Source organism: Micromys minutus (assembly GCF_963924665.1).
Source record: "Micromys minutus genome assembly, chromosome: 1".
Taxonomy (NCBI): domain Eukaryota; kingdom Metazoa; phylum Chordata; class Mammalia; order Rodentia; family Muridae; genus Micromys; species Micromys minutus.
The window spans coordinates 35,455,196-35,467,717 of NC_137969.1; the positions used below are offsets into that span (position 1 = coordinate 35,455,196).

The 12,522-nt window shown below is 36.6% G+C and overlaps 1 protein-coding gene and 1 pseudogene across 3 annotated transcripts in view; one reads left to right on the forward strand and one right to left on the reverse strand.

Annotated features, from left to right (window-relative positions):
• ZPBP (zona pellucida binding protein) overlaps nucleotides 1-12,522 on the reverse strand; it is a gene marked incomplete at both ends in the record, with an annotated part of 130,875 nt that overhangs the window by 49,485 nt on the left and 68,868 nt on the right. The gene's annotated exons all lie outside the window — the stretch shown is intronic.
• Nucleotides 7,754-9,017, forward strand: LOC308434583 (vasculin-like; annotated as a pseudogene). The gene is made up of 2 exons: nucleotides 7,754-7,789; nucleotides 8,014-9,017. The product of its transcript is annotated as a vasculin-like (transcript).

Below are 12,522 nucleotides of genomic sequence, written 5' to 3' on the forward strand. Positions count from 1 at the left end.
AAAACTAAACTAAATAAAACTAGAAAATCTAGATAAAATTATTTTCTAGACAGATATCGCACCACGTACCAAAGTTAAATCATGATAAGTTATGTTCTTAATTGCAAAAATGAATGTCACATATGAAATATTCGTAATTGTAACTTTATGCATCTTTCTTCCTTTACTGCTTATCTTTTAGAAATTTCTAATATGCATACTAATTACAGCCTCACACTGCTTTCACTTTATTTTATAGCATTACTTGATTCCTTATTTCCTCTTCTGCCACGTTGTCAATGTATAACTAGCACTGTCTACTTTATAGACTAAGGCCTCTTACTTCTAAGCTCAGAAATTAAGACAATGAGTAAAGCTGCTGCACTAGGCATGGTGGCCTAATAGCACAAAGGAAACCTGTGTCATAATTAAAAAAGGATGTGGTGTATATGCCTAACAATTTGGGTAACATATTTTCCATCTTCCAAGGTGTTTGAATGCCCCTAAAACTAAACTCATCCTAATTCTCCCTTAAGAGTTGATTTACTCATATCATGGTTATCAGATACCTCATGGTAAATGGTTCTGCTATTTTGGGTGCTAATCTTAGGGTCAGGCATATGTGACATACTCCTGTATGCTTTATTGTTTATATGGTTTGGTGCCATGAGTAATGGTGTCATTTCTTCCACATTCCAAAATATGTGATCCTTTAATTTCCATGTTCAAATATTCTAATATTCTAGTCACATAAGATAGGAAGAAACTTTTGAGCTTTGAATTGATATGCTACATTCAGCAGTTAATAAACTATAGAAATGCATCTTTCACAGTAAATAATATGAAATTTAAGGGATTGATGTTTCCCAGAGGAAAATTGAGGCATGATGAAAAAAAACAAGAAAAACTTAAGGAAATATTATTTTCTGTCATTTCTATCTGCTTGAAGTCTCTCAACAGCTGATCATCAAAAATTCCAAGCACAATTAAAATTAATGGTAGGATGGTGGCTTACATCAAACAATATTCCTATATTAAAAGCTCTAAATAATAATGCTAAAATATCAATGAACCATGCGTTAGCCCTACGCACACGTGTTCATCAGGTAATGGACACATTTCTCATATATAACTCTAAAAATTTCTGAAAATAACACATATAAAATTAACTTCAAATATAGTAAAAGTATCTGAACATTCACCACAAGGATTTGCCATGTTCCTAAGAGCTCTATTTTCAATAGCCAGAAACTAGAAACAACCAAGATGCCCCTCAACCAAAGAATGTTTACAGAAAATGTGGTTCATTCACACAATGGAATAAAATTCAGCTATTAAAAATAAGGATGGCATTAATTTTGCAGGCAAATGGATGGAAGTTGAAAGAAAATATCCACCTAAGTGAAGTAACCCAGACTACAAAGGAGATAAATGGTGTGGCACGTGATCATTACTAAGTATATATTTGCCGGAACGTACAGGATGCCCACAGTACAGCCTACAGACCCTAACAAACGAAATAGAATGGAAGGCCAAAGAGAGCTTGCTTGAATGAAACTCAGAAGGGGGAACAAAACAGTCATACGAAGTAGAGTAAGGGAGTGAACTGTGTGGGAGAAGAAAGAAAAGGGGAAAGTGGAAGTGGAGCCAGTATCAGCTGTAGGAAAGAGAGGAGAGAGGCCCAGAGAGGCAGGAAAATAAATGGAAACTATAGCTGCCAGGGTGGAGGTATGGAGAATCTCTAAGATGTCACTGAGACCTGGGAGGGGGAGGCTCACAGGAGTCAATGTAGGTGATCTTAGCTGAGATGCCTAACAGTGAGGACATGGAACCTGAAGATGGCACCTCCTGTAGCCAAGCAGGACTCCCACCCCAGTGGAAGGATAGGACACCAATCCACCACAAAGCTTTCAACCCAAAATTTGTCCTGTCTAAAAGAAATGCCAGGACAAAATTGGAGCAGAGGTGGAAGGAATAGCCAAGCAATAACCAGCACAACTTGAAACTCACCCCATGGGTAAGCACTGATACCTTACATTGTTAATAATACTGTTATGTTTCCATACAGGATCCTAGAAAAACTGTCTTCTAAGAGGCTATATCCAACAGCTTTTTGGAACTGATGTAGATAACCACAGTCAAGCATTGAATGAAGGTTGGGGATGTTTATAAGCAGAGTTAAGGGAAGAATTAAAGACCATGAAGTGAATGGGAATCCCATAAAAGGGGCAAGAGAGTCAGCTAACCTGGACCTCTATGAGCTCCCAGAGACGAGCCATCAATCAAAGAGCACACACAGGCTTGAAAGAGACCACAGGATACAAGTAACAGATGTGCAACTCCGTTTCCATGTGGGACTCAAACAACTGGACTGGAGGCCATCCCTAAAGCTGTAGTCTAACTGTGGTATCCATTCGCCATCATGGCTGACCTGTCTGGCTTCAATGAGAGAGGATGTGCCTTCTCTGGCAGACTTGATGTGCCAAGGTGAGGGGATACCCAGTGGGACCCTACCCTGTCAGAGGAGAAGGGAATGGGAGATGGGAAGAAAGACTCTGTGAAGGAATACCAGAAAGGGGGCAGTTTGGGATATAAACAAACATATAAATAATAATTTCTAAAAATCTGCAACTTTTGAGGATAAGAGTGAACCCATAGGAAGATCAGCAGTCTCAACTAACTTTCTAAGACATTGATCCACCAACCAGGAAGCATACACCAGCTTATATGAGGCTCTTGCCACATATACAGCAGAGAACTGCCTGGTCTGGCCTCAGTGAGAGAAGATATACCTAGATACTTGAGGCTCCAGGGAGTGAGGAGGTCTAGTGGTGTGTGAAGGAGGGTGGACATCCTCTTGTGGATGTGGGGGAGGATGAATGGGGTAGACTGGGAGGAAGATAATGATTAGACTATAAAAAATATTAAAGATAATTAAAGTGAGTGAGTGTGTGTGTGTGTGTGTGTGTGTGTGTGTGTGTGTGTGTTTGTATAAAAATCCTCAAAAATCCTCAACTTTCTATGCAACCCTGAGGCCTAGGATGCCATTCTCAATTGTAATCCCAGCCAAAGTACTCCAGAGAAAACACTATCAACTCTCTTATACTGAAAACATTTTTTACAAGTTCCTTAGTACCTTCTTAAGATCTAACTTCAGGAATCACTAAAATTATACATATACATAAAGCATACATACTGTAAAGATGGATAAGCTTAACAATTATGCTTAATTTTCACTCTCCTTGTTCTAATCACTCCCCATATTACTCACCATGACTAAAAGAATGTTAAATTATCTTTTTAATAAGCTCCAACTCAGCTTCAAACTGATTTAGTTCTTAAATTCGTTCCTTTGCTACAATGAATGCAAGAATCTGGACCCCAATCTTAATAGATGTATCTAAAAAGAGCGCCTTGGGCTGCTACAGAATATTAAAGACTGAAAGACTGTCCTCCATTATGAATAAGAAGAAGCCTGGTTTGGGTTCTTTCATTTACAACAGTCTGGGGAAATCACAGGTACAACAAAATAAAGAAATAAAGGAACAATGTGATTTGGAAAGAAAACTCTAACATTATCTCTAAATGAAATAATCTTATAAGCACCAAAGCTAGAGGCCTCCATGCTGTCATTTATTCGGGAAGTTTGAACAATAAATTCTCAGGAGAAATAGGATGCAAAATTCATAGGAAATAAAACAATTGGCTTACCATACATTAAAAACAGAAGCATCCCCAAATAAAAGTAAAGTCGTGATTACACTTACAAGCATCAAAAAATACTAAAAGACTCAGCAGAAAGTTAGCCCTTTGTTGAAAATCATAAAATGTTGCTTACAACCTAACTCTGCTGTGCTGTTCAGTGTGTGAAGAACTTACAACTCTCAAGTGCCAGTTGACTCCTAGATCCCTTCAGTGAGGGTTCTAATGCTTTGTGGACTTTGATAGCACAATTAAAGATCTTAGGGCTATTTCTGCTTCCACACTCCCCACACACTTAACACGTGGAAGGTATCCCTGAGTTGAAGCATTTAAAATCCCAGGGATGTGAACTAAGGAGTCTCAAGAGCAGGCCCATGGACTATATAAGCAAGCATCCTCAGTAAAGGCTGCAAGGAAGAGGAGATTTTCAAGGTAGCAGTTCTGTTAAATAACTAAGATCAGACAAGAGTTGTCCTACATCATAAGAAAGACAAGTCACAAATTCAAATGATCCACCTGCTCCTTCTTTGGCCTGGTAGACAGCAACTTTACAGGGATCTACAAAAGCCATTTTAATATTTGTATTTTGTCTGCTTGAGTTTCCCTAACTGTTTTATCTATTTTAAATAGCATTATGATGCTAAATTACTTTTAGTAAGGGTTTGGTTTGTAGTTTTATTCTACTTCTATTTTTTAATCACATACATTTTTTCATTGTTGGGCAATTTGTTTATTTATTGCTACTTCTTCTCCCTTAAAACGTTCTTCAAAGCACAGTGTTTTCTTGTTTTTAAATTTAACATTGGTTCTTTCCTGTCCCCTAGTCCTTCTCATGCACTTAATTCACTTACTACTTTTACATATACAGTAGGTGAGATTAACTTCAGAGAACATGCTACAGTATTTTAATATAATTTTATTATTACTTTGAGAATTTTATATGTATGCAATTGATTTATCATATTCATTCCCCAGATTTCCCCACATGGCCCCTACTTTCATGTGTTATTTTTTGTAACAGTAAGTCTAATTAGTGTTGTCCATATGTCAAGAGTGTGGGGCCATGCACTGGAACATGATCAACCCACCACTGGGGAAAAACTGAAGAAAACTGACTCTCCTTCTGCCCTCAGAGGCATCTCAGTTAAGGGTTGTGCCTTGTAAACCTCCCGCCAACCCCCACTATGCTGGAATGTTGACTAGTTTGATCTTGTGCAGGTCTTGTCCAGGCAACAGGTTGCTGGAGGAGAAAAGCAATAAATAGTCTTCCCAGCTGTGAATCTTCTAAGCTAAAATGATAACTGCCATGATGAGATATGCCCAAAGGTGCAACAATGGCATGAATAATAAGGGTAAGGAACTGCCTTCTGTTTAAATTTAAGACCTACTCCACAGGGGAAAAACCTGTATCTGATACTATAAATCTCACCCTACAATATTTTTTTTGCCATTTTCTGTTCTATGGCCTTTGGAGTTTCTAGCTGGCTTTAATCAAATTTAAATGCATTTCTTTATCTTATTTAGTATTCCTGTGCTTATGATAGTTTGTTTTTATGTTCTCAGTTGGTGTTAAACCTCAAGAGTATATTGATTATTGCAATATGTAGATAAAACCAGAAGAGAGAGGGAGAAATCAATATATTAGCAAGTGGCAACAGAAAAATACAAGACACATGAAAATGCAAAGAACACACCTCCTCCAAAAGGTCATAAGCCATAAAGAACTAAATTCAAAGATACAGAAATGGGTAAAATGCTAAATGAAGAATATAAAAGTTTATTTGTAAAAACTTTCAGTGACTTCAAAAAATAATACAAACAAGCAATGAAATAAAGTACAGAAATCAGTTTAGGACTTGAATAAAGGCAAGAACACAGATGAGAATATCAGCAATTTAATTTGAGATTTGGGAAAATAAAACAGGTGGAAATGTTGAAAATAAAAAAAAATAAATAAGTTCTATATTAATATTCCCCATAGATGAGAGCAAACACAAGATTTAAATAATGAAAATACAGGATGATGAACTGTTACATCCAGACATCAGCAAAGATAAATAATACAAAAGCAAGCAAGCATGAATTCCTGACTAAGCCAGTGACAGAGCTGGACCACTGCCGTCAGGCCTCACAGCTTGCCCACAGATTGTTGAGCACCCACAAGAGCCTCACGAGGCTCTCCATCTTGAGTCTACGGGTGTGACTCCATTTCCTCCCTACTAACAATCCACAAAGATACCACAGGGAACTCTTGGGGCACAGGTAGTAGGGTGATACATGGGAACAGACTGTTCCAACCCCAAAACAGAGCTGGGACACCACCATCAGAACCCATAGCACACCCACAGGGAGTCAAATGCCCAGAAACAATCTCCCTCTTGGGCCCATGGGCCCACAAACCCACAGGAAAACAAGCTCGAGTTAGAGACAACAAGATCACCTGGTATCACAGATAATAAGATGGCAAAAAGCAAGTGCAAGAACCTAAGCAATAAAAACCAAAACAACCTGGAAATATCAGAACCCAGTTCTCCCACCACAGAAAGTAGTGGATATCCCAACACACCAGAAAAACAAGATTTGGACTTAAAATCATGCTTCATGATGGTGAGAGAGGTCCTAGAGAAGCACATGAATAACTCCCTTAAGGAATTACAGGAAAACACACATAAACAACAAGAGGCCCTTAAAGAACTACAGGAAAACACAACCAAACAGGTGAAGAAATTGAAAACGGAAATAGAAACAATAATGAAATCACAAAAGGAGACAACCCTGGAGATAGAAAACATAGGAAAGAAATAAGGATTCACAAATGCAAGCATAACCAACAGAATACAAGAGATGGAAGAGACAATCTCAGGGGCAGAAGATAACATAGAAAACATTGACACATCAGTCAGAAAAAATGCAACAATCAAAAAATTCCTAATCCAAAACATCCCCGGATGCAAAAGGGGATTATTCAAATTACAGAAAACCTCCTCCCAGGATGAAGCACAGTGGCACCCCAAGGCCAGGGGCGCGTCTGGTGGGGCAGAAGGTGACTGAATTTGGCAGATATGAAGATCATCATCTCGGTTTTGTTTAAAAAGTCCTGGATATTTCAAGTGGGCCATTTTGGAATTACAGTTTTGTTTTTGTTTAGGGTAATTTTGCCCCAGAAGTTTATTAAAATTGACAAGAATTATTTCTGAAGTGAATTGATAGTAGTGAGCAACCAGCTAAAAGACGCAGCCATCTCTTCAGTATTGGTTCAAACGGATTATATACGTGGTTAAAGTATTTCATCTCCTGCTATTTTTGTCTCTTCCCCCTCTCCTGTTGGGGTTCTTCAGCCAGAACTGTAAGATATGTTTGATTTGCATACTGAGTAGTTTCAGCAGTTTCTGATTACTGTTTGAATATTGCTGAAGTTTTGTGGCAGTTCTTTTAACCTTTATTAAAAGTAGTAATTTTTGATTTCAGCTCTTTTCATAATTCAATGGGACAGCTTTTCTAAATGAAGACATTGAATGAATACGAAGTTTTTTTTCTTTTTCTCTTTCATTTACTTGGGAATGTAAGATGTTCCAGTTGCACAGGAGCATGGTAGTGTTGAGATAGCTATTTGTCTGTCTATGTGCGCTGATGGTTAGAAGTGATCTTCAGATGTGAAATTCTTTTTCTTTTTGCTTTTTGGCACATAAGTTGGACATTTCATCTGGAGTGGATAAGTACAACAGTGGCAAATACATGGAATAGTAAAGAAGACCTTGCTCTTGAATCCAAGGAACTTGGCTAATTCTGGATCTAGCCATATGAAAACTTCAAAATAAATATGGGTAGCTGACTTCAAATAATTCTATGTCAAATAGTCATAGGTTAAGTATCTTCAAAGAACTTGGATATTTCAGAGGATACAAAATAAAAAAAAACAGCCTGGAAAACATAAAGCTTATAGAGAAAAAATCAACACCTTCCTGTGCAGTCCTCTTGGAATTTTCATCACTGAATTTTGAGAAGCATTCTGACAGTTTTTCATGGACAGAAAATCGTTATGATGTGAGTCGTCAACGACACAATTTTTCAGATGGCTTTGATTCTGGTATTGGACATCCTAATGGAGGTAATTTTGGGAGGAAAGAAAAAAATGGATGGTGTATGCATGGCAGAAATGGTACAGAAAACATAAATCATCAAGGGGGATACCATGGTGGAAATTCCTGTTCTTGTAGCAGTATTTGCCATTCTGGAAAAAGCCAAGGACTACATGAAAATAGCATCCCTGACAATGAAACTGGGAGGAAAGAAGACAAAAGAGAATGCGGACAGTTTGAGGCTGAGGATTTTCCATCTTTAAATCCTGAATATGAGAGAGAACCAAATCAGAATAAATCTTTAGCTGCGGGTGTATGGGAATATCCCCCGAATCCTACATCTAGAACTCCAAGAATGCTGGTCATTAAGAAAGGTAATACAAAAGACTTACAGCTGTCTTCCCAGTAGCAGGAAACCTCCAGTCACAGCCAGTTAAGAATGGAACTGGTCCGAGTGTTTATAAAGGCTTAGTCCCCATACCTGCGGTTCCACCTACAAAACCTACACAATGGAAAAGCCAAACTAAGGAAAAAAAAGTTGGGACTTCTTTTCCTCATGAGTCTACATATTGTGCTGGCAACTTTAATACTTTTAAGTCAATGGCAAAGAATATTAGTCCATCAACAAATTCAGTGAAAGAGTGTAATCATTCAAATTCTTCTTCACCTGTTGACAAACTTAATCAGAAGCCTCCTTTAACTAAACTAACACAAATGCACAGTGATAAAAAGAGTGAATTTCTGAAAGCATTGAAAAGGGACAGAGAAGAAGAGGAACATAAAGATGAAAGCCATGCTGGCTCAGAGAAGGATGGCAACTCATTTAATTTGCATAACAGCAACAGTACTCACCAAGAAAGAGATATAAACAGAAACTTTGATAAAAATGAAATTCCACAGGAGAAGGGCAATGCCTCTGTAATTTCCCAACAGAGCATTTGTTCTTCAACTTTTCCACAAACTGATGTTCTTTCCAGTTCACTTGAGGCAGAACACAGATTATTAAAAGAGATGGGCTGGCAAGAAGACAGCGAAAATGATGAAACATGTGCTCCCTTAACTGAGGATGAAATGAGAGAATTCCAAGTTATTAGTGAACAGTTACAGAAGAATGGTCTGAGAAAAAAAATGGTTAAAATGGCCTGATCTGTGACTTCAAGTTCGGACCCTGGAAAAAACATCACTTTCAAACCCACACCTGAGAATGACGACACAGAGACGAGCAGCAGTGACACATCAGATGACGATGATATGTGACAGGTTTCCTCACAGCCAGAGACAAAATCATGTGACTCATCTCTCATGCAGTTTGGGGTGATTTGCAAAAATGAAGAACTATAATTTATGTAGTGAACCTACCCCATTAGAAGATAATTTTTGGGGGGACATCAATATGAAGAAAACCAAGAATGTTGTGTTGCACTGTGTTGAGCATGATTTCTCTGTAAATGAATGTTGTAAAAATGAGGATTTTGGTTGATCCAACATTGACTTTCTTCATCACTGCAGCATTTCTCTTGACTAGCAATGTGACGATGTAACAAATGGGATTTTCTCATTTAATAATAAAAAATTGTGTAATGTTAAAAAAAATCCAGGATATCTAGGACACAATGAGAAGACCAAATGTAAGACTAATAGGTATAGAAAAAAGCAAAGACTACCAACTAAAAGGCCCAGTAAATATCTTCAACAAAATCATTAAAAAATTCCTACCCTAAAGAAATAGATGACCATGAATATAGAGGAAGCCTACAGAACTCCAAATACATTCAACCAAAAAGGAAATTCTTCCTGACACATAATAATCAAAACAGCAAATATTCAAAAATAAGAAAGAATTCTAAAAGCAGTAAGGGAAAAAATACAAGGAACATATAAAGGCAAACTGATCAGAATTACACCAGACTTCTCAACAGAGATTATGAAAGCTGTATGGACAGATATCATACAGAGAACAAAAATGCAAGCCCAGGTTACAATATTGGGCAATACTCTCAAATACCATAGATGCTGAAACCAAGATATTCCAGGACAAAACCAAATTTACACAATATCTATTGAAAGACCCAGGCCTACATATAAAAATATCTGGAAAAATCTAACACAAAGAGGGAAACTACACTCTAGAAAAAGCAAGAAAATAATATACTTGCAACAAACCCAAAAAAAGAAAAAAACACACAAACATAATTTTACCTGTAATTACAAAAATAACAGGAACTAATAATCACTATTCCTTAATATCCCTTAACATCAATGGACTCAATACCCCAATAAAAAGGCATAGACTGAGAGAATAGATATGTAAACAGGATCCAGCATTTTGCTCCATAAAAAAAAGAAAGGAAAAAACTTTCAAGAAAATGGGCCCAGGAAACAAGCTGGAGTAACCATTCTAATATTGAAATAAATCAACTTTCAACCAAAAGTTAACAAAAAAGATTAGGAAAAACACATCTTACTCATCAAAAAAAAAAAAAAAAAAAAAAAAAAAAAAAAATCTATCATGATAATTTTCTCAATCCTGAACATCTATGCTCCAAATACAAGAGCACACACATTCATAAAAGAAACTCTACTAAAGCTCAAAACACAATAATAGTGGGAGAATTCAACACCCAACACTCATTAATGGATGTGGAAGCAGAAACTGAACAGAGACACAGTTAAACGAACAGAAGTTATTAACCAAATGGATTTAACAGATATCTATAGATTATTTTACTTAAAACAAGTGAATATACCATCTTCTCAACACCTCATGGTACCTCCTCCAACAGGCCTCAACAGATACAAAAAATCCAAATTATTCCCGTGCATCCTATCAGATCACCATGGACTAAGGCTGGTCTTCAGTAACAACAAAATCAATAAAAACACCATATACACATGGAAGCTGAATAATGTTGTACTCAGTAAAAACTTGTTAAAGGAAACAGAAAAAAATAGGGATTTTTTAGAATTTAACAAAAATAAATTCACAACATACCAAAATTTATGGGAGGCAATGAAAGTAATACTAAGAGGAAAAGTCATAGCTCTGAGTGCCTCCAAAAAGAAACTGGAGAGAGTATACACTAGCAGCTTGACTACATACCTGAGAGCTCTAGAACAAAAAAAAAAAAAAAAAAAATCAGATACACCCAAGATGAATAGATGCAGGAAATAAACTAGAGCTGAAATCAACCAAGTAGAAACAAAAAGAGCTCTAGAAAAAAAATCAACAAAACAAGTAGCTGGTTCTTTGAGGAAATCAACAAGATAGATACACCCTTAGCCACACTAACTAGAAGGTGCAGAAAGAGTATCCAAATTGACAAAATCAGAAATGAAAGGGGAGATGTAACAACAGAAACTGAGAAAATTCAAGAAATCATAAGATCTTATTACAAAAGCCTATACTCAACAACACTGGAAAATCTAAAGGAAATAGACAAATTTCTAGACAGTTACCAGGTAATTTAACCAGGTAGTTAAATCAGGATCAGACAGACCATCTAAACAGCCCCATAACCATAACCACTAAGGAAATAGAAGTAGTCATCAAAAGCCTCCCAAACCAAAAAAAAAAAAAAAAACCCAGGATCAAATGGTTTCAGTAAAGAATTCTATCAGACTTTCATAGAAGACCTAATACCAATACTTTCCAAACTATTCCTCAAAATAAAAACAGAAGGTATAAAACCCAAATAATTCTTTGAAGCCAAAATTATGCTCATACCTAAAACAGATTAAAATCCTACGAAGAAAGAGATCTTCAAACCAATTTCCCTCATGAATATTGATGCAAAAATACTCAATAAAATTCTGCAAACTGAATCCAAGAAAACATCAAAATGATCATCCACCATTATCAAGTAAGCTTCATCCCAGGACACAGGGATGGTTCAGTATATGGAAATTCTTCGATGTAATCCACCATATAAACAAACTGAAAGGAAAAAAACACATGATCACCTCACTAGATGCTGAAAAGGAATTTGACAAAACTCAACACCTTCATGTTAAAAGTCTTGGAAAAATCAGGAAATCAATCAAGGCCAATACCTAAACATAGTAAAAACAATATAGAGCAAACCAGTAGTCAGCATCAAACTAAATGGTGAGAAACTTGAAGCAATCCCACTTAAATCAGGGACTAAATAAGGTGCCCACTCTCACCCTACTTACTCAATATAAGAGTAGAGGTCCTATCAGAGCAATTATATAGCAAAAGGAAATCAAAGGGATACAAAATGGAAAGAAAGAAGTCAAAATATCTCTATTGTGACCCCAAAAATTCCACCAGAGAACTCCTACAGCTGATAAACAACTTCAGCAAACTGATTGGATATAAAATTAACTTAAACAAATCAGTACCCTTCCTCTATTCAAAGGATAAACATACTGCAAAAAAAAATTAGGAGAAAATACCCATCACAATAATCACAAACAATATGAAATACCTTGGTGTGATCCTAACCAAGCAAGTGAAAGGTCTGTATGACAAGTACTTCAGGTTTCTGAAGAAGGAAATTGAAATACTCAGAAGATGGAAAGAGCTCCCATGCTCATGGATTGGAAGGATCACCAGAGTAAAAATGGCCATCTTGCAAAAAGCAATCTACATATTCAATGAAATGCCCATCAAAATTATAACTCAATTCTTCATAGAGTTAGAAATAGCAATTTAAAAATTCATTTGGAATAACAAAAACCCAGGATAGCATAAATTATACTCACTAATAAAAGAATTTCCAGAGGAATCAACATCCCTAAT